The sequence below is a fragment of the Aedes albopictus genome, chromosome 2 (genome assembly GCF_035046485.1).
Source record: "Aedes albopictus strain Foshan chromosome 2, AalbF5, whole genome shotgun sequence".
NCBI classification, from domain to species: Eukaryota; Metazoa; Arthropoda; class Insecta; order Diptera; family Culicidae; genus Aedes; species Aedes albopictus.
The window spans coordinates 196,739,295-196,760,672 of NC_085137.1; the positions used below are offsets into that span (position 1 = coordinate 196,739,295).

Here is a 21,378-nt window from a genome sequence, read left to right on the forward strand (position 1 = left end):
TCTTCAATATTTTTTGAAAAACCGCGGTTTACGCACGTGAAATGCTAATATCGTAATTAAAGTGTTGCTTAAGGTTTCTTCGCATTTTATAAATACAATGATGTTTTTTTTATTTCTTATATTTTTAATTTCAAACTATACTTTAATATTTTTATTGTTGTTGTTTTGTAGCGAATTCGAAGAATTCCGAGTAACTAGCACTTTTTCCGACTTAGTTCAAGCTACTTTTAAAAACTAAAAGTAACTTAACTGGTTCAATGAAAAGCGCTTCCAGCGACTTGATATGTGTTACAATGTTTGAATGAACACTTAGAACGAACTTTCAAAAGTGTTTAAAATCAACTTGGGACAGCTTATTGATCACAGCTTATATATTGATTCAACATGAGCACTCTTCCAATGTTTTTGTAATTCCTCATGCATGACAAATGTTCAACGCACGTGTCCCTATTGTTGTGCTTCGCGTCCATTCACCCAGTCCGGCGCGAACTGATTAACAAAGACAAGAATTCGCAAAAATTCCACTCCGGAGCTAATCGATTTTAGCGTTCAACGTACCAAAACACTTCACCCCTGATGATATCACACTGTGCGAGAACAGCAAACCTCAGACCCGCAGTGGCCCGAAGCAACTGATAAACTGATCGCCAAAAGAGCAATTAATAAACGGAATCAAACGCCAAGCTGCACCGTGGCGTCCAGAGCGACCTTCGCACAGCTATAACCTAGGCGTTGCAACAACCGATCGTAGCGACGCTCAATCCGAAACTGGCAAAAGCCAAAAACCGGAGAAGAACAAAACTGGACAACAAATCGCAGCCTCGCACCGGTTCTAAAAAGAATGCAAAATGATGCGAGGCGCTGCTTCCTATAGCGTAGCGTGGTGTGATGATTGACAAACTCGTTTCTTCATAGCTTTTGATCCGACGCGGAAGATGGGGCGTCCAACTATAAATAAAGTAGAACACGTACTTTAGTCACTTTGTCTAATATCTGCTTTCACTTGCACCGGAGATTGATGGTTTATTAATAGATTTGACTCCTGTATTCTGGAGATGTTGTTTTTTTCTTCAGTCGTTTTTGCAAGTCATCCATTTGCCTTAAGCAATAAAATCCTGAATGGCTTTTTTTTTCGGCGGCCTATTTATTGCACCAATAAAAAACCATAAACGAAAAGGCAAACCAGCTCTCAAGCTGAAAACCTCTTAAATCTATATATATAAAAATGGAATGGTGTTTGTATGTCACGAATAGGCTCGGGAACGGGTCAACAGATCGACATGATTCTTTCACTGTTGCATTCCGCCAGGGCTCCGACGTGTTCGTATGAAAAAATAATGAGGAAAAGCGATCGGTAAGGCAAAAAAAAAAACGAGAAAATCAGAAATTCCATTTTGAGGGGCATTTCTTCATGGAACCGGAAGTTAAAAAACAGAGTAGGCAGGCAGTACGACGTTCGTCGGGACTGCTAGTAAAAATAAAAACTATAAACGCTCCACAGAAATGCTCCATAATAAACTAAAAATGCTCCATGAAAAATTAAAAATGTACCCATAACAAATTGAATATTGCTCCATAGATCAAAATGCACCCACATAAAATATGAATTGCTCCACAGAAAATTGAAAATTAGTATAAACCATTGTCATAATTTGAACTCAGTTAGGGTGCCTGTATCAATTATGGCACTACCCAAGGAAAATGATTTGTACAAAAATATCGAGAGGACCAACGAATGTCATCATTATGATAAAAGGTATCTTAGTTTCTACACTTTAAAGGAAAAATATAGAAACGGAGCCAAAACTACTTTTAGAATTTATTGCAACGCGTGCCAATGATAAGAGCCATACACCAGTTATGGTTACATTTTTTAACTTCGGTTCCTTTTCGTACTATTTGCATGCATTCCTTATGCGATTAGCCATAACTGGTACACTGTGGCAAAAAAGGGTGCAAGGAAGCCGAAATTTTAAGGAAAATGATTTACATATTTCTTCCATAATTTGAGCAAAATGTGTAGTCTATAATATGAGTGCAGCCATTTTTTGTGAACGTGATCTGTTGTTCACAAAATTTTACTTGTTGATTCACATCGTTAAAGGGTGAAAATCAACTAAGACGAATAATTGGTACTATATCCATAATTGGAACCAGTGCTGAAAAATTCATTTCGTCATATCTAAATTCATTCACCTACTGCCTAGCCTACTGCTCATTTTAGAAGCTGAACCAGAGAATATGATATATGAAAAATTTGTGCGGCTAGACCAGCTCTGCAAGAAAGTCACGGGAAATCCACAATTTTTCGAATATTTAAGGTAAATGTCACGAACTAACTTCAAAAAATGCCAACGATATTCACGGTGAATATCATTTCGCATTTTTAAAAGGTAGTCCGTGACATTTACCTTAAATATTCGAAATATAGCGGTTTTTCCGTGACTTTCTTGAAGAACTGGTCTAGCCGCACAAGTTTTTCATATATCATATTCCCAGGTTCAGCTTCTAAAATGAGCAGTAGGTGATTGAATTTAGATATGACGAAATGAAATTTTCAGCGCTGATTGGAACACTTACCCTATTCAATACTGCTTCACATAGCACTACTTTAGTAGTGCAGAAGATTAGTGTTATGGTGATATTCATTTTTTTTTGTGGAGTAAATAATATTTTCTTGGCGCAGTTTGATAAGAGCTATGGAGCATTTATATATTTTTTTTATTGATGTTTATATATTTCACATTTTTTTATGGAAGATATGTTTATTCTTTATGGAACATTTGCAATATGCTATAGTCGAAATAACGTTTTGCCGTTTTTTTCGGGTTCCACATTTTCAGTAGAACTCGATCAACTACTTCAATATAGTGTTTCTATGTACTTTTCCACAATTGAGGGGATTAGAAGCAAAGGGGTGTAGCGTAATCTACTTTCAAGTAAATGAGGCTTAAAGTTTTTTATCCCATACAAACTGTATGGAGTTTCAAAATCGACCCAAGTTTCTCCAAAATATTGTAATTTTTCTAATCATCGGAAAATTAATCCTAAAAAAGTTCCTGAATGCTTGAAATCTGAAAATTTGTTTGATATGTTCAGCTCAAAGTCGACAAAATTGTCACACACCCCTTTGCATCTGGGCCCCTCAATTACAGTATGTATAAGTTTTTAGCTATTGAACTTTTTGTCAAGTATTGTGGAACGTCAATTTGTGTGTTTGCCAAGGCAGTCGTGAAAACCACACTACGGCTCCCGAGTTACCATATAAGTTTTTTTTTGAAACATAAAATCTAAAAAAATGTTCATCATTGAAAAAATCCTGAAAAACTACTCCTACATAAAAGAACAGAACACGGTGCCACCCACTTTACGTCAACAGCGATTTCTTAGGTGTTATAAAATTTAGCTGATTTTTGGAAGGCTGTAAGCTTATTGTGTGCAAAAAATCAGCTCGATTGAATGTAAGTTCAGCGTAAAATGTTGGTGAACTTAGTGTTCTATGAGCACTTTCACAATTATTACTTGTGAGTTTCTTCTGACAATGTGCATTTCACACGTGTGCATAAAGCATCGGCTATATATATATGAGCCTATGCTAATTATCCACGCATTTGCAGCAGTGGCTATAAGTCCCTTGCATACCAAAAATTTAAAAAAAAAAATGAATAACAAAGTAATTACATTTCTTACTTTATGTAATTACAAAACCTGTTGTTCAGTTATGTTCACTACTAAATCCAATACCACGTACAAAACTCTGCTTAAATACCTCCAATTGATATTGTGATGTTCTCTCATAATATTTCGTAGAATAACATAGCAATAACAGTTTGAGATATTACTGGAGCACAGGTTGCTCTTTGTGTGGTAAAGTATTTCTTTGCTCGAGTACGTCGGAACTAACGGAAATTTTTCAAAACAAATTTTTAAATAAAAATGTTGTTGGATTTATCCCAAAAAATTTAAAATGCATTGTTTCCATTCCTGAGTTATGCCCAATTTTATGAAAAATTTCCAAATGTGCCACATAACAAATGTCAATAAAAATCATAAGAAAAGATTAATATATTTAAAAAAAAAAACAAGTTATTGCTAAAGCCTGTATCCGCAATAATCGGGACACAGAAGTACGGCTGTAGCTCTGTAGTGAATCGGTAAAATTGGCCAAATAATTGACTGAGAACTGGTGTATGTTTATTATTTGTGCCAAATTTCATAAAAATCGATGCATTACTTTTAACTGTGGATGAAGAACAAACAGACGTGGTTTTAAGCATTTTGTACAATCATGACCAATTTTCATTCGCATGGTAAATGGTTCTTTTACGCTACAGTTCAAAGTTCTGTAATGATAATTATGAAATTTCGTTAGCAGTTATGATACTTATAGATACACTTTCTTGCAAAATTTCATCAGCTTTTGTCAATTGATTCGAAAGCTACTGGTGTTGATAGGGGTGAGTGTTAGTGCAAATGTTTCGTGTTTTTCATGTGCGATGTTTGCCTATTCATAACTTTTGAATTTTTCTTTTCTTTTTTCTTTTCTTTATTCGAAACAATAAAGGGTGCTGACTAATTGCTGTCTGAGGGGCTAAAATCACGTTCAGTCCCAATACATGTTTCGATTATAAAGTTGTTAATAGTGCATCGATTTTTTTGAAATTTTGCCTATGCAACGAATGTAGATTGAGAGGTTTGTGTTCAAAATTTCAGCCATTTCATTTGCCAAATTCAAAAGTTGCAGCCCTGACAAGCAAAACTAGGGGCTGTACAAAATTCAATGGCGCTCACTCTACTCTTTCATTGCTACAACAAAAAGTACTGCACCGATTCACATGAAATTTTGTAGGTGAAATGAACACATCTAAAGATGTTATTGGGCCAAATTTGAGCAATTTTAATGTATCTATGACAGAGTTACAGCTGTATTTCTGTGTCCCGATTATTGCGGATACAGGCTTTATCAAAACGACTGTAAAATTTTAACAAATCTGAAATTGAGATGGGTTTTCAACAAAATTTAGTGAGATTGGTGCAGATGTGCCACATGTTTTATAGACTGGGTCAACAAGGTTAAATTATTGGAACAAGCATCGATTACTTCCAAAAACAACTGTGGATAATTTGGGTTCGCATTACGATGGATGTTTTTTTTTATTGAGTAGGAAAACATATTTTTTGCATTCGTCTCATGAGGAACTCAAATGTGTCTAAAACCATATTATCAATTATGTGAAAATATAGACCAAGATATGCCGAAAAGCTGAATTAAAGACCGCAAAGTGATCCGGCACTTTTGAAAAAAGGTGTTAAGAACCCTCAGGCGATCTGTAGGTCATAACTTTTCTCATAGATGTGGAATCGCCTAGCAGTCTTCGACATATATTTTATTTTTACAAATGCTACAGGTTTGTCATCATCGATAACACACTTTACGAAAAATCTAAGCGATTTCAACCGAAAAAATTATCACAATCGTCTCAAAAATAATTTGTTCGTACCGGGATGAACCTGCCTACGGCTAAAAATCCAAGGTGAAGAGATAATCATTTAATGTGAACTTTCATCTCAAATTAAACAAATTAAACCAATTAAACAAATAATTATATAATTTTGGACACCTCCTGAAAATTTTGAATTGTGAAAAATGTGCGAAAATATTCGTTTTTTTTTTTACTTATAATGCCCAAATATATTCTAGTCCAGACTGCTTGTGGTATATTTATGTTTTCAAGATTCTTAAAAATGAAAAATGGCGATTTTCGAGACACCACTTTTTTAATGCTCCTCCAATGCACGAACATACAAATAAAAAATACATAAAGGTAAAAATTCATATATTTTTTTTATTATTTTTTTTTTATTTAGGCCGGAGCAAATTTCATTTTTTTTTTCTTTTGTCATGTAGGCGTATTCTCTGATGCTGTTGTGTCGTTAGAAATGTATGGAAAAACGTGGCTTAATTTACAAAACGGCACATAACTTTTGAAAGAAGAAAAACACAGCTCTAATGTTTTGATATGTTATGTTATTATTAGCTTTATTAGGGAGATTTTCAGCTCGAGGCTGGTTCATCTCCAGATATATTATGTATAAATGTCTCAGCTTTCAATTGATGCAAAACAAATTGAAAATCGGTGGTTGCCATCATGTTGAAAAAAATGTTTTGGTATAAAAATCCAAGATGGCGGTCAAAATCAATATAACCGACCCAACTTTTTATTATTGTAAATAGTAGCTCTATCTTTCCTCTTTTCAACAACAATTCGTTTTGAGGTGGTTTTAGGAGAAACTTTCGAGTTATAGCGGTTTAAATGAGCCAACATTTGATCAAAATCGAGAGGTCTGCAAAAATTGTTGTGGTTCTAACTAACGGGGGATCCATCAATATGAGTAACCAAATGCATTTTTCTTTTTGTTTTAGCGAGGACTTTCAGAAAATCGCCACCTTAAACATTTTTGAAGACAAGGTGTACATATTGGGCCTCAGCGAGATTTACCCACATTACAAATTACAAATTTCGAACAAATTACAGAATCGAGAAAACGAAGCTACAAACTTCTAATGAAGTACTACTCAAACATGAAGTTGAGGTCGTAGTAAAATAGAAAAATATACTTTACATATGCAGTTAGTTTGCGGCATCAGTAGAGACAATTTAGTGATCTGCTCAAATTCTCAAATTTTGAGGTCCTATTTCCCAAATTATGGGTTTATTGAGTAATCGATTTCAACCATAACTTTTTTTTTCAATTCTCTCGATATCAAACATTTGATCCACTCTGACTGCACACTATTATCCATTTTAGCAGTTTTACCATGATAAAACTGTGCTATAATTCTCATCAATTGTAACATCAAGCAAATCGAGTAGATGTTCCATGTAGCTAATGTGATTCTTGATTAAATGCCTTAAAAATCTCATTTTCATAAATTTTGTTACTTGGTCCCCTCTGACTTATATATCGCAGACGATTTGAACATTTCAATTCAGAGTTGATAGACCTGGGGAAAACCAAAAATTTCTGCTGTTTTTTTTGCAGAAAAATAACCGATCGAAATTCGAAAATAAAACAAAAGCTAGCCCCATGATCAAATGGCCCAAACGAGATCAAATTTTCAGGCTTTTTGGAGACTTTGTTATTAATTATGTGTTTCGATGAATGTAAAAATCAAGTCCCGTAACGTAGGTAGATCACCTTAGAACGGTGCGTTACGGTGTAAGATCTACCACACTGCTTCAAATTTTAATCTTGCTATTTTCCTGCCTAAAGTGGTATCATTGCAGATTAAAATTTGATGTATTTTTTGTTATGTTCATGTTTTATTTTATGTTTTGTTTTTAACTGTTAATAAACCTTTCGTTTCAGGGGGATTCAGGTAATTTTACTGTATAATAATACCATTTTTGAAAAATAGTAACTGTAACGAGCGTATCACTTATGCCTTATCCAGTATTTATTTTTTAATCCTTTATTCTCTTTTCAGTCAAACTTATCACCATAGCTGGCGCATTAATCAATTTTTTTAGCAAATCACCATACACATCATCATATTGATATATGCGTACATGTTCAAATAGATAGTAAGGACTGTTCATTTTATAAAGAGGACACCTTATTTGTGCGATATCTTTTTTATTTTTCAATAAAATCATTATCGTTTTTTTTGCATAAATTTCCATAGCTGTTCTACAGTATAGCAAAAATATAACATTATACAAATTGTCCTTAGCTATGGAACTGGAGCGGTTTTCGTTAAAACTCAATAAAACCCCATTTCTCAAAATTCTACACAACTTTCCACATACATAACTTTAAAATTTTCAAGAACTTTTCAATGTGTTGGGATCTCATACTATTCTTCTAAAGGTAGAGTGTAATAGTTGGTCAGTAATAATGCACCAAGCATTATACAGCTTGATATAGTGAGTTGCCTTGTTATCAATGAAATTGATAAAAAATACTTATTTAAGTCCAGTGATGCAATAACACTACGGAATCAGTTCAAAATTTGTCCAGTATAGAAGAGAATCGCATTCTCAATGATACCGAAGAAAAATATGCGTTAAAGTACATTCTTCATCATAAATTTAATACTTAAAGATGGCCATAATGAAAAATTGCATACTTTTTGCTCCATAAATGCAAGTTTTTGATTCTAGAGAAGCTTATTATTATTTATTTTCAGCAAGGTCTGACCCTATGTGATTATATACCTTATTTGAAAATAACTACATGTCAATTTTTATTTTCGACATCACTGTTAAGTTGTATTTGCAATAGAGTACATTGTAATTTAGAAGAACCTTCAAAGAACGAAGCGGTTTTATCTCCGGTAACTGCCATGAAGCACAGTAACCAAGCCAACAATGCTATCAAGAAGCGGTTTTCTGCATTTGAAATTGCATTATTAGTACTTTCGACTAGATCCATTGAAAACATTCAAAATTTAAAATTTTTATACATTTTTGTTTAACAAATAAATTTTATTCTGAAAATCGAGTCCAACTTGTAACTTTAATATCTCAACAACCATTATTCCGATTAGGTTTATATTTTGCCAGAATATGTATCACTCAAACTGCTGCAGCATGGCAAACACTTTTATTCAATTAAAAACGATACACCGATGTTTTACAGAAATTTTGTGTTTATCTTTAGTTTTTGGGAATTGAAAAATTGATCTCTCGAAACACTTTGCCACATTTCTATGAAGTTTAATAATTTTAACCCAATTTATTTATGGTTATTATCGACTAATATAATGTACTGAACAACTAACCAAGGCTGCTCAAATTTGAACTACGCGTTTTCTTTTTATAGCCTTGCAAAGTTGTCCTCTTTATAAAATGAACAGTCCTTAACAAGATAAAAACCGGACATATGAGCATAAAATACGGGACATACAAAATGTTTAGGACTGAAATTATAAATTGTTTCATATACACATTAGGGAACGATTATGTTCCAAAAGTTCTCAGATATACAAATTCAAGTGCTCTTAGCAAAATACATAAGAAAAGAAACCTGCGCGTGTAAACAATATTTTGAGACCACTAAGTTATCTTTTAAATTATGTTTAAAAATATCGCAACAATTAGTGTTGTACAACAGACGAATAAGTCGTTCTTAAACTTGATTTTAATGATTGGCTGAATAAGCTGTTAGTCAGCTGTTATTATTACTTGAGATGGAATCAATCGAGCGATTAAAAAAATTAAAGCGTGCAAAAGTTAAATAATTATAAAACAAAGAAAAGACAAAGAAATTAGATGCTTTTTGAAATTTGAAGTTCAGCATAATTTAATTTGAAGACAATTGAAGACAGCAAGATTCAAAGCCGGTAAGAAAATAAGAGTTATATTAGTCAGAGTCCAAATCACATTTTATTCATCGCCTCTTAATTCTATTATTTTTGGGTAAAACTTTGAAGAAGCCTTTTTATGTGATGGTTTAAATGGTTTTAAATAAGAGCACACAAATCTGAATAGCTTTCGAAATTTAGGTCGCACCAAAATAATCATAGGAATATGTCTCGAAGTTATAATATTTTATTGTTTCATTATTTTTTTGCAATTGAAGAATGGCTGAAAATGCTAAAAGTTCTGTTTGTTTATTATTGAATGTGATTTTTTATGATAGTCGTAGTTTTGTCCACTTTTTTCTTCATATTTATGGGCAACTATTTTAGGAGAAATGTATGAGATTCTTTCAAGAAATAATATAAATAATAATCATAATCATATAAAAAGTGTTGATGTCATCAAAGCTTTCGGTAAATCACAATATTGAAATAATTATTTTGTTTTATTTTAACTCATGCAGTTACCTAATAATTTCCGTCAAAAAAAATTCAGAAAAGACTTAGAAAAAAATGGAGAAATTAACATTTAATTCTAGTGAATTTCTGTAGAATTGCTGAAGAATCTAAAGGGTGTATTCTGACGTAATAGGTAATACTAAATTATGGCTTAACACTTCACAAACTACAGGGGATGGCCAAAATGTTTGGGATAGGCAACTTTTTTTTCTCTCACAAAAAAGTTCAGCATGCTATAACTTTTCATAGAGCGCATCAAAAAATCTCAAATTTTGACTGTTTGTCAACCTATTATATGGGCATCATTGGTACAAATTTGGGCTTGATTGATTAATATTTCGCAAAGTTAGAACCGTTCGGGTAAAACACCTTTTTTTAGACAACGCATTTTTGAGCTGTCATATCTCGGAAACCAGTAAACCGAATTGAATGAAATTTTGAACGTACACTAACAATATGTAAATGCTTCACAAACTATTAAAACATAGGTACTTTTTAAACGTTTTATCATGGATTGACACTTTTTGGACTTTTCTCGAAAAAATGCAATTTTTTTACATTAATGTGAATAAATTTTAGTGTTGATATCCAAAGATTTTCCACTTCTGTTCTCAAATTATCTCTAATCAGATATATTAGAGCCTATTTAGATTGAAGGAAAAACACATTCAATATTTTTTGTGTGGTATTGTTAATTTTACTTATTTTCCTCTATATGGGTAAAAATTTCAACCCGATATAACTTAATTCGCCGTGAAAAAATATTACATTTTATAACGCCGTATTGGGTATCAATATATTGTTGATAAACGTTAAAAAAATCATTCAATTTGGTTCACTGGTTTCCGAGTTATGACAGCTCAAAAACGAGTTGTCTAAAAATAGTGTTTTACGCGAACGGTTCTAACTTCGCGAAATATTAATCAATCGAGCCCAAATTTGTACCAATGATGCACACATAATAGATTGACAAACAGTCAAAATTTGAGATTTTTGATGCACTCTATGAAAAGTTACAGCATGTTGATTTTTTTTTGTGGGAGAAAAAAAGTTGCCTATCCCAAACATTTTGGCCATCCCCTGTACATTTTAAGCTTGTTGAGAGTTTGAATAAAAGCACGCAAAACCTGTTGAACTGTAAATTTCAGTACGTTCTTAGGTATTATTTCTGATACTTTAAATTATTAATATTAAACTCTAAATGTTAACAGGATCAACCTTTACTTATTAAACAAGATCTGTTCTGTTGAAAAGAGTAATGATAGAAAAATATTTCGAAACATTATCTTAATAAGTTAAACGGATGGTTAAACTTAAGTTTTTTTTTGTTAACACTAAGATGCTCGTTTTTCGAAAAATACGGGACATTTCGATCTTTTTCCACAATACGACGGGACAACCCTAAAAGGTCATAAAAACGGCACTGCCCCGTTCAATACGGGACGTATGGTTAGTAAGGTGGCCCACACTTGTATGAAAAACAAAAATTTCGAAAAATGCCAAGTCTCCTCAATCAGTTGTTTTGGACTCCCAGAAGCCACGTTCAAAATTTGAGCAAAATCGGTTGAGCCTAAGGGGGCGCTCAAAACGCTTGAAGTTTGTATGGGAAAACTTGTCCAAATGTATGCAGAAATTTTAAATTTTCGAATTTTGCCGCTAGGTGGCGCTGTAAGCGTTCAATAATAAAACCCTTTGGTATTATTGTAGGTGACTATATGCCAAACAACTTTGTCGAAGACCGCAAAGGGATCCAACGTCTGTGAAAAAAGTTGTACCCTAGGAAAAGTGAGGATATACTTTATTGTTATTTTTCCAATACATGTAAAGGAATAATATCAATAATGAAATCTCAATACTTTGCCTCACTTTGCCTAGGGTATAACTTTTTTCACAGACGTTGGATCACTTTGCGGTCTTCGACAAAGTTGTTTGGCATATAGTCACCTACAATAATACCAAAGGGTTTGATTATTGAACGCTTACAGCGCCACCTAGCGGCAAAATTCGAAAACTTAAAATTTCTGCATACATTTGGCCAAGTTTTCCTATACAAACTTCAAGCGTTTTGAGCGCCCCCTTAGGCTCAACCGATTTTGCTCAAATTTTGAACGTAGCTTCTGGGAGTCCAAAGCAACTGATTGAGGAGGTAAGACTTGGCATTTTTCGAAATTTTTGTTTTTCATATAAGTGTGGGCCACCCTAATGGTTAGCCTATCAAATATCTATGTATATCGTTATCTGGAAGCGTTTGGTACGGGAGGTCCACGCTTCCATCTTTCCCCTCGATTTCAAAGTGTAATATGTTTTCAAATATTGATTATGTTGAAATCGTTTTATCCCTTGACATCTTCTCTGCTGTACATGGAGTGTGTGGTGGGATTTCGTCCGGGTGCCAGTGTTGCGCGAGTTTGCTTCGGTGGTTCGTTTTTTTTTTCTAATTTTCTATTCAGAAATGAGCTTTTCGGTGTTTCGTAAAGCCACCCGGTCGGCGAGCGTGTGTTCGTTCTTTTTTTTTTCGCATTTTATCATTATGTGCCGGTGGTGCCTTCGCGGAGCACCAAATCGAAGTCGGGATTTTAAAGCATTCACGTAGATGCAAATGTAAGGGTACATCACATATACAGCTAGTGTATGGCACGCGTGTGTTAGAGCCGAAATTAGTTCCGTTAGGGGTGGTTCGGTCGTGCGGTAGCCAAAGATCGGAGTTGTGCGGTAGCTTTGCAGCTAATCATCCAAATTAGTGCGCGCTTACCTTTGTGATTTGTTCGACGTCGAGATACACAGACAACCAACGATGGAGACACATAAATGGGTGAGCTCGTTTCATGCTATTATGTTATTGTGAATGTTCGTTGTAAAATAACATGACTTAGACAGTCGTAGACTTTTTTTTTGTATTCTTCGAAACACACTTTGTATAGTCCGTCTCTTCAAATAACGGCTCAGACTCTTTTTTTTTGTAGACTACATTAAGTTTTGAGAAGAAACATTGATCGATCGTCTGACGTGAATGATCCATTATTTGCTTTCCGCGTAAAGTGAACAATAGCGCGAAAGTCTTCACGGCATGATTTAAAATCAAAAAAGTTATATGACCAATGTGAATCATGATCCTACGATACATGCATCAGTAAATATAACTCTAAGCCTCGCGTTCAGCTCATCCTGTGGGAATTGAACTAAAGACTTCCACTTCATATTGTGGTGGAGGCGCGCGATAAGTTTTTCTTTTTGGATTGTTTAAGTGAGGAAAAATAGTCGAGAGTATCGTGTTGTTCTTTGCTGTGCATGCATCGCTCCTGTATGGAGTGAGTATCGCAGCATAATCGTCCGCGTTCGCAATTATCTCGCGTGAAAACGAAAACATCAGATTTTTAGTATTATGTTGTAACATGTTGTGAATGCATATGGTTTGGTTTATTGATGTGTTTTTTGTTGCGTTCAGTTTATTCCTGCGTGGAATGGTCTTAAAGTTTCTACTCCCTAATGAGGTGGAGACGCGCCACAAGATTCTATTATTAGATATGTTTTTGTATAGAAAAGTGGACGATTGTGCGCGAAAGTTAGTGTTTATTAATCCATTGTCAAATTACATCACCAACCATAGGTAACCCCAAGATTGCCAATGTACCCTACCCTGCTAACAAAAATTCCTTCCTGAGACAAACGTGGAGATGCAGCGATTCGCGGTCTTTATAACAACGTTTGTCTCACTAACATTCCCTGCCATCCTCGATGACCATAAGGACGTGGCCGGCGCCGTTTTTGACGTTACTATAATTGAGAGCTCAAGAACTGTGCACATTGAGAATACTAAGCTAGTCCAAAGCCCTATTCATTAGTTCCTTGTGCAATTTCGATTGCTTTGGTCAACCACGGAGTAGCAACTACGAATTGTGTGGTCATCTATGCACACGCTCATGCTCATGTTTCGATTAATGTAAAAATCAAATGGAAGCTCATGATTGTTAATGTCTAAATAGAATGTTACTCTATGCTATGACTACATACACCACACCAGTATTTACCTAATTAAAAAAAACTGAATAATTTATATGTAAAACTTACTCGTTCTTATTACAGATGCGATTATTATTAAAAACGTAGAAGGTTTGAACTATGACATTTGAAATCATATGTGTCAGTCAGGCTTGTCCGCACTCGGCGCATGAAAATTCTGCTCTTTTGATTTACATCCCCTAAACCATCGTATTTATTCAATCTTTCTATCTTGCCTGATAGAAGGATGTTGAAATATCCTAAATGTCATTTCGAACTGTCAAAAAATCGCACCGCAGTGCCACACTGTGCGCGCAAAGAGAATTTCACCCGGGTGAATTCACCCCAGTGAATTTCTCTTTGCACGCTCAGTGCGGCACTGCGGTGCGATTTTTTGACAGTTCGAAATGACATTTAAAATATTCAAACATCCTTCTATCAGGTAAAATAGGAAGATTGGATAAATACGATGGTTTTGGTGGTGTAAATCAAAAGAGCAGAATTTTCATGCGATCAGTGCGGACAAGCCTGGTGTCAGTAATCCTCGTTTAAATATTGAATACAGGCCTGCCCAACCTTTTATGGTCGCGGCCCATAGGTATACTCTATACCAGATAGCGGACCAGAAATCTAAATTCGCTAAACCTACCGTGCTTGTAGAGTTTGGAAGATTGTATTAATATTATAGAAGATTTAATGGTATTCACGCCATGTCAGCAAATTTATTGGGCATCTCGAAAAAATCTCCAAGTTTAAGTTGAAAATTAAAGACTTCGCCCAGAATTTGTGAGACACTCAGAATAAATAGGATCTATATCAAGAAGCTTACCTGAATCTTTTAAAACACACCTTATTTCAATCTCAAATTACAAAAAGAAAAAGAAAATACTTAGATATGTTGTGCCACGTTCAAATGTCATTATTGATCTTAATTTATACCGCGAGCCGCACGTAATGTCCTCGCGAGACGGATGCGAGCCGCTAGTCGTACGTTGGGCAGTCTGTGTAATCCATTCAATCTATAATATTTACGTATTTCACACATAAGATTTCACGAATCGTACACTAAGTCAACTGAATGCCGATGGATGGGATTGAAGGAAGCAAGGAATTCAGATTTTATGAAAGTTTCGGGTTCGTCGCTTAAGTCTTTCTTTGGCTTTGAAGCGTTAGATACGTTGTGGTGAAAGCAATGTGCAGTAGAGTCTCTTACTAGACAAAACCCTTATAAGTGGATGCTAGCAAGAAACAGGAAAAAAGAATAAAATCCTAACCTAAAAAACATAAATGAAAAATCAAATTATTTAAGGCAGATGTCGTGTTTGGATGCGCACGGATGACATGTACGAGTCTCAGCTATCAATAGCAATTAACTAACGCTGCACTGCTGGTGAACGCATAACTGTCTCATGTGCAAAACAGATAATCGAGAGTTCAAATGCTTCTTGTCAATAAAACACATACATAAAGGCAAATATGAAATAAGGAAAAACTTTGAAATTTTCTAAATAACAAGTATGACCAAATAGGGAACCACGGTGTCTATGGTAGAAGAATATCGTTAGACAAAAAAAATCAGTATCGCTAAGTCACTCATCAAATGAAAGCTGAAGGTCTTTCTTTTGATCCTGTTTGAGCAAAATTTTCTAAACAGTTATTTTCCCACATAAATTTTAGGTGAAAAATCGTATTTTTTCACGAATTTGTTCTAGAAACCATAAACAAATTAAATTGTTCAACACCATTTTCATCTTAGCTTAAAACTAAAAAGGAAACTCTTAGCTTTCATTTGGTAGGTGACTTGGCAATACAATTTTTTTAGCTAATATTTTTGACACAGACACCGTGACCATAGTTTCCCAAACTGTGGGTCAGGACCCCGTGGATAGTCGCCAACCTTCAACAGGGAGGTCGCGATAGACAGTCTCACTTATTGATAGAAGTACAGATTATGCTGTCATTAAGTTATGATTTTTAGCAGGCTTTTTAGATTCATACTAAATGTTTTCTATACCCTTAAGTACATATGCAGTAATGTTTGTATAGTAAAATAGCAAAGTTTTTTTAGTTGTTTTGAACATTTAATTGATTGTTTTAGTTTTTGTATTAATGTCACTTGTCTCACTTTATGCGTTACGGCGTAAGATCTACCATGACAAATATTTGATCTTGTAATTTTCTAGCTTTGTTAATTTAAATGCCGGAAGATTCTAAGATCAAAATTTGGTCTACTTTAGTTTGTGTTTTATGTATTTATTTATTTATTATATTGTATTTTGTTTTTTTTAATACACAATATTGTTTCAGGAGGGTTGAGGTAATGTTTAGCTCTGTCTTGAGAGATTTATTGTCAAAAATTATGTTACTGTCGTGAGTCTATCACCACTTAATATTATTTTCTATTTCAGATGTACAAGCGTGCAACCCTACAGTCGGGACGTCGAAACATCCCTTTTTTTCTGTGGCGGGTAGACCACGTTGTCCGCGTCGTTTTTCTTCGAGCCGAGTTTCGTAATGTCGCGGGTGTGGATGTGTTTTTTGGATCGCTAACTTTTTTTTTTTCTTTTCGTGCGTTTTTCTTTTAACTCGTTTCACGTGATTATTTTTAGATAAATTGAGATGTTTTTGTTGTTTAACACTTTTTTTTGTTTATTTTTAATGGCTAGTTTCCACTTCATACGTACTGTGCAAAAAGATAGGACAAGTAATGGTCAAGTAATGATTCCGCATCAAAATTACTTGAGCGGTTCGCAAATGGCAAGTAAGGATAAAAGTGTAACACTCATAACGCCTCCCGTGCGAATCAAATGGAGCTGTCACTTTTCCTTGCGGAAAAATTGACCGCGCTCTTATTCCGTAAGGAAAAGTAACGTTTCTCCCCGTACTGGATCATTTGTCAAAATTACTTGCGGAAAAAGAGGGAATCTAACTTGAGCGCTCTACTTGGCAACACGAAACTTAGCTTAAATGTAAATTAAGTTCCCAAGTAACACAGAAAACATCTTTTTAAATTAAAATGTCTAAAGTTGTTGCTTAAATGTCATAAATGAGCTTGAAAAAACATCTATCTATTTTTAAGCTCTAATTATGTACTTGAATAACAAACAACACAAAATAAATGTTCTTCGCTCATTAATTTCATCGTGTATAAAATATAATAATTATACTATAACATAACATTATTAAAACATCGAAACACAAAACAATTGTAAGTAATCAGTTTTTCTTCCAACATTTAGCAAACACAACTTTTGGTACACTTAGCTCCCTGTTCCAGAAGGCCAGAAAAGCAGTGCGATCCGTCCGCATTAACAACAAATCTACGCACTATAGCAAACTCTTTTGTCTTCGACTGACATCAATATTGCAATTTTTATGAGTTGAACTGAAACCAAATGATAAACTTCATTGGCGTAGCTAGGGGGGGTTCCAGGGGTGCCTGGCACCCCCTAGAACAAATTTGGCACCCCCTACAATTTTTCCTTGACAGTCACCTAAAATTCAAAACTTCACATAATAATTCCATTACTTTTATAACTTTTATAACTATTGTACGTTTTGGCGGTTTGGATATTAGTAAGAACAATCAACAGACTTCTCCATGGATTTCTCCAGAAATACTTGTATCTATCTATTCATACAATGATTTCTCTAGACTTCCTTTATGGATTCCTCTCGATATTTCTTCAATAATCTTCCCTTAGTAAACTCCATGCAGTCCTGATGAGGTTGTACATGCTAGAAATTTCTGCAGAGATTGATCCAGCAAATTCTGCTAGGGTTTCTATGGAAATTCTTACTATGATTCTTCCAGGGGTTTCTCTAAAAATTTCTATTGGGATTTCTTCAAGAATTTCTGGTGGAATTATTCAAGCAATCTTCCTGGGATCCTTTCAGCAGCTCCTCCGATGTTCCTTCTAGGAATTCATTCAAAGATTCTTACAGAAATTTCTCATGAAATTCCTCCAGGCGCCTTCCTTCGGGAATTGTGGCTAGCTGGCTAGCATTCCTCAAGTAAATCCTGCTGCGATTCTTCCAGCATTATTTTTCTTCCTCTAAAAATTCTCACTGTGATACCAAAGACAGACAGACGTAACACTTTTCAAAACGACTTGGCTCATGCATTCAACGATCATTTCAAATTTCATTTGGTTTGCGCGATTCACCCACCAGAGGCGCTAGTGCTCGATCGCTTTGACGTTTGCCAGTGTAGGGGAACTGCGGCCATAACGCCCATAGGGGGCAAGTTGCGCCACCCTTGTTTTAGGCAAACCACGTTATTTTCAGTACTTTTTTCAATTGCAATCGCTAAAATAAGAATCAAAATGCTTCTTTACACTTGAGTTTACATATTTTTACTGAAAAAATTGTACAAAAACTTCGAAAAAAGATTTTGGTTACTTTTGATGTTGTTGGGCAGTAGCGGGCAGAAGATTTTGTTAATTTATTGTTCGACCGAAATGTAATTACAAAATTCCTGTAGAATAGAGGTACAGTTAGATATTATAACATGTATAGGTTTGATAATCTTACTATGGTGCTTGCTACCACTCAACTTATGTTCGTCGAATTCAAATTTGTAGTCCTCGTAATGTCTAGTCTGTTAAGAATTGCAGTTAATATCGAAATCCTCATGTCTTTATCGGTTTGTTCGCTCACCTATACTATCAGTAGTCAGACTCATATGCGCTGTCCTGCTTTAATTAAACCAATTCTATGGCCCACACTAAGGACTAAGGAATATGTAGATTAGCATTATTGGCACGTCTTAAATCACAGCAAACTTACCCAACAAGTTAAGAAATGTGTATATAATAATAATGTTTGTGTAATTCAACAAATTCAGACAAAAGAAATCATTAACTATAAGTAAACAATAATAATTAGGGTTAAGTTTCTGTGCACTTCATGAGGAATTATTCGCTTACTTTTAGATATAGAATCCGAAAACTAGAATATTTGTTATGCCGAATTCAATAAACTTAGTATGAATATTTAACTAGAAAACTTATATAAACCAAACAAATTAATTTGAGGAGATATATTCCGAGCGTTTGCACTTTAGCAGTCTTCGCGTGATTTGCATATTCGATTGTTTTGCAGCACTCTAGGATATCGTTCGCTGTCGAAGGTACAGAGCCTGTCAGTGTCAGACGTCGTTGACGGCAATGGGGCACGAAGAGTTCGACGGGCTGTTAGACGTAGCGCAGTTAACAGATGTAATTTAGCCTGTCAAATGTTTGCACTTTTTCACATCATTTAAACGATTTTTTTTCTCGCTATCCCCACAAACTGTTTTGCACACTCCCGTTATTTGTGTACCAAGCGGAAAAAGTATCGAATTTGACCCTTACAACTTTTTTACAAGGGTCCAAACTTCTGAGACATATGTGGGGTAAAAGGCCCACCCCTAGTTATTTACAATAAAATAGCCATTAAGATCCAAATTCTGGCACAAATTATGTAGAACACAAGTTGGAACCAAGCAACAGCACATTTTTACTGTAAATAAGTTCACTAATCACACAGCCATGCGTCATTTTGTAGTAATTATTGATAAAACAGCTCACTATGACGTTTACATGGAATCGACCCATAATTACAGGTGATCCATAATTATGTAATGACTGTATACCATTCACGAACAATAACAGTTGACAAAAAACCAGTCGCGCAAGTATATGTACACAATTTGGCATCCTGGCGTTAGCTGTGACTAGTGGCGCGTTTTACCCCGCATTAAAACTAAAATTCTGAAAATCAAACTTTTTTTCAAATTTGAATTGTTTAGTAGTAAAACATAAAACTGGTTTATGGTTTCTTCCATTTGGAAGGAAACATGTTGGTGCTTCATGTTAGTGCCAAAAAAGTGTGTATAATAAAGTGTTTCGTGGTTGAAATTGGACTCTTCCTTAACGTGGGCGTCTTACCCCCAGTTCCCCTACACGTTGCTGAATGATGCAAATGAAAATTACAGGCACTTTGTTTAGTAGTGTGCGTGTTAGACAAATTTCAAATCAAAATCCATCATGGCCGACAGTGTGGCACGCGGTTCTACCAACAGGTGGCAGTGTGCTCATGAAAACGACACCGGGCAAAAGTTTTTGAGGAATTTCCTTTAAGAGTTACGTCTATTTGTCTGTGGTTGTACCTTCTGGTATTCTACTAGGAAAGTTCTTCCGGAAGATCTCTCTGAGATTTTTCTATGAAATCCCTTCATTGATTCTTCCATACATTTCTTCAAAGATATATCCAGGACTTTCTACAGAGGTTCTTCCAGAAATTCCACAGGGGATTTCCCCAAGCATTTCTATTGACCTTCCTCCATGAAATTCTGCTGAAATTCTTCAAGCAATTCCTATTAGGAATCTTTCTTGGGATTTCTCCTGTCATACTTACTTGCTGCAATACTTTCAGGAAACCTTCCTGAGATTCCTCCAGAAATTCCTTTGCGATTCCATCAGGGATTCCTCCAGTATACTTCTACTGATTCTTTCAAGGAGAACTGTAGGCATTTCTCCAGGCATTTGTTAGAGGAACTTCTCTTAAGATATCCCTGGCATGGCTGATTCTAGGATTTCTCTAGAAATTACTTCTATGTAAGATATTCTTCCTCCAGAAATTCTTACTGTGGTACTTCCGAAATTATGCTACGGATTGTCCTAGAGCTTTATCCTGGCTTTTTTGCTGAGACCTTTCAAGGCAATCTTCCTGGAATTCTTGCAGAAATTTCTCTTGTTGCTCCACCAAGGATTTCTTCAAGGATGCATCCAGGAATTCCTCCGGAGATTTTATCCAAAGATTTCTCAAGCATTATCATGGAATTCCTGCAGAAACTCTTTTTGGTCTTCTTCCAAGAATACCGCAAACAACTCCTCCTGTGATTCTGCCATCAATTCCTTCAGAAATTCTTCGTAGTAATTTATATACGAGTTTATCCTAGCACTACGGCTGGAATTCTTCCTGAGACTCTTTCAGAAAATCCTCCTGCGAATCTTTTAGGGCCTTCTCTATAGATTCTTCCAGAATACCTCTACCGGTTCTTGCAGGGACTTCTCTAGGTATTCCAAGGATTTCTTCTTTGGATTCCCCCCGGCACACCTGATGGGATTTCTTTAGAAATTCCTGTACAGCTTATTCCAGCAATTCCTTCTAACATTTCAGCTGAGGTTTCTACAGTGATACATCCCAGAATCCTTCTAAGAATACCTCCTGAGATTTTTTCTGTGATTTCTTCAGAAACTCTCCGGTGATTTCTCCAGGATTTTTTATCCAAGATATTTTGTCCATGGATTCTCTCATAAATTTCCCATGGGATGCCTACAGGAACACCTCTTGGCCTTCATCCAGGAATTTCAGCTGGATTTCTCAAGCTATTCCTGTTGTGGTTTTCCAGCAATTTCTCCTAGGACTCATCCAGTCATTCTTACCGCAATACCTCCCAGAATTCTTCTACGGATTCTTCTAAGAATTTCTCCAGAGATTCCTTTAAAAACTTGCTGGAATTATTCAAGACAATCTTTCTTGGCGTCTTGCAGAAGTACCTTCGGTGTGTC

The 21,378-nt window shown here is 35.2% G+C and overlaps 1 protein-coding gene across 3 annotated transcripts in view; it reads right to left on the minus strand.

The window, feature by feature from the left end:
• Window positions 1-21,378, minus strand: part of LOC109429397 (cytochrome b5-related protein-like) — a 59,415-nt gene that overhangs the window by 32,684 nt on the left and 5,353 nt on the right. The window contains exon 1 of one of the 3 annotated variants that reach the window (XM_062850956.1): window positions 559-1,297. The exons of 1 other annotated variant lie outside the window; for it this stretch is intronic. The gene's annotated coding sequence lies outside the window, so the exon portion shown is untranslated. Of the gene's footprint in view, window positions 1-558; window positions 1,298-21,378 lie in introns of those variants that run through there. One more of the 3 variants, XM_062850954.1, reaches the window with a different exon arrangement.